Raw genomic sequence first — 2,117 nt, 5'->3', positions numbered from 1 at the left:
AAAGGAATGACTCCTATATCATTGTGGGAAGCTGAGCATTCCACAAACTGAAAGAGTAAAGATAATTCGAGAAGCACACACTTCTCTAATATCAAGTCACTTTAGGGTAAGTAAAACAGTTGCACAACTGAAAAGATTTTGTTATTGGCCAAAAATGAATGACACAGTTTCTAGATATGTAAGAGGGTGTACTATGTGTGCAAAAAGCAAGCCCAACAACAGAAAACTAGGCTTGTACACTCCATTACCAATTCCTTCTCACCCTTGGGAAAGTGTTTCCGTGGATTTTGTTGGAGGACTGCCTAAATCTAGGAAAGGTAATGATTATCTGTATGTTGTCGTGGATAGGTTTATCAAAATGTGTATTTTGATACCTTGAAATAAACAGATTACAGCTGAACAAACTGCAAAACTGTTCTTTCAACATGTATGGGTTCATTTTGGATTACCCACTTCCATTGTGTTTGATCGAGACACCCGATTTGTGGGGAAGTTTTGGTCAAGTCTGTGGGAACTGATGGACACCAAACTGAAGAAAAGCACAACTTTTCATCCACAAACTGATGGCCAAACAGAAGTAGTCAACATGACAGTGATCCAGTTGCTCAAAGGATATTGCAGCAAACATCCTAAGCTTTGGGATGAACATTTATGTTATGTGAAACATGCTTACAATCGAGCAAAACGTTCTTCTACACAGAGATCTCCTTTTGAGTCCTGTTTTGGTTTCACACCAGGGTCTCCTTTGGACTTTGTCTTTGGTAAAGACACCACAGTTGAGGGACACAATGAGGTGGACATGGAAACTAGGTTCATGGAGCAAATCCAAGAGATCCACCAGGCAGTACAGGAATAGCTGGAAAAGAGCCAAGCCAAATACAAGGCAAGACATGACAAGCATTGGATGGAGCATAGTTTCCAAGTTGGTGACCAAGTCTGGCTATATATCAGCAAAGACAGAATGCAAGGGGAAGGTAAAAAGCTAAAACCTATCAGGTATGGACCTTTCAGGATACTTGAGAAAATTGGTGAGAATGCTTTTTGCCTTGATCTACCAGCTTACATGCACATCTACTCAGTCGTAAATGCAGATTGCTTGAGATTATTTGAACCCTCACTAATTGAAGATCCTGAAGAGCAGAGTCAATTTCCTTCTATTGATGACCTGTTACCTGAATATATTAATGAATTGTAGGAAGACAAAGTGCTAGACAGGAAGGTGAGGACGATGCACAGGGGAGATGTTGAGTACCTCAGAGTTGTGCTCAAGGGTTCAAAGCCGAGTAGTGCAAAGTGGATAGATATTGGACAGGTGAGACAATCGTACCCTCACTTAGCCGATGCTTGAAAACCAAATTTTGGTGGTCCAAAAGCTTTTTCAGTGGGAAGGTCATGATCCGAATTGGATCCATGAAAACTATCAAAGTGATATGACTGTCTCAAATCAGGATAGACTTCAAAAACTTATGAACAAAAAGCTATTAGGAAGGACCTCTGAACAGTGGCAGTTTGTAGCCAGCAAGGAATGACGAGGACTTCAGTCAAAGCATGCTGATCGAGGCCCATGGAGACGACCGTGCAGGACACAAACTGGTAGTTAGGAAGTCTGGATTAGAAAACAGAGGCCGTTTCTGATGTGCGATTAGTGCTTAGCACAGGCAAAACCCCTCGAGAAGGAAAGGACCCAAGCGCTCGGTCGCATGGGAAGCCAGGAAACAGTAGGGAAAGCACTAAAGTGAAAGGCGAGTGCGGGCCCCGCACTCCGAAACCAGCCAAATATCGAGGGCACTTTGGGTGGTAAGTGGATTCGGCACGAGAACGAGTGATTCCATACATTACACGACGCATATCCGGCGGATGAGAGAGAAAACCACCTCTCAGCACGAGCTAACAGTCGAGCAAGTCAATTGCGCGATAAAAGTTAACACCGTAGTATCTGTGGGATCCAGATCTAACAGCGGAGATTGCACCCGATGTATGCCCAAATCTAGAGGGAGAATTAAGCGACAACACATAAAGGTCTGAAGTCTGATTTGACCACTGAGTTGGCAGATGAATCATTACATAGCGTAACCGAAATACCGAACCATTTGAGGAAGTGCTGGAGCAGTTCGTGA

Source organism: Pinus tabuliformis, chromosome 3_2 (assembly GCF_031772625.1).
Source record: "Pinus tabuliformis cultivar Carrire ecotype Pingquan chromosome 3_2, CPIR1, whole genome shotgun sequence".
Classification (NCBI taxonomy): domain Eukaryota; kingdom Viridiplantae; phylum Streptophyta; class Pinopsida; order Pinales; family Pinaceae; genus Pinus; species Pinus tabuliformis.
This window is presented reverse-complemented; position numbering follows the sequence as displayed.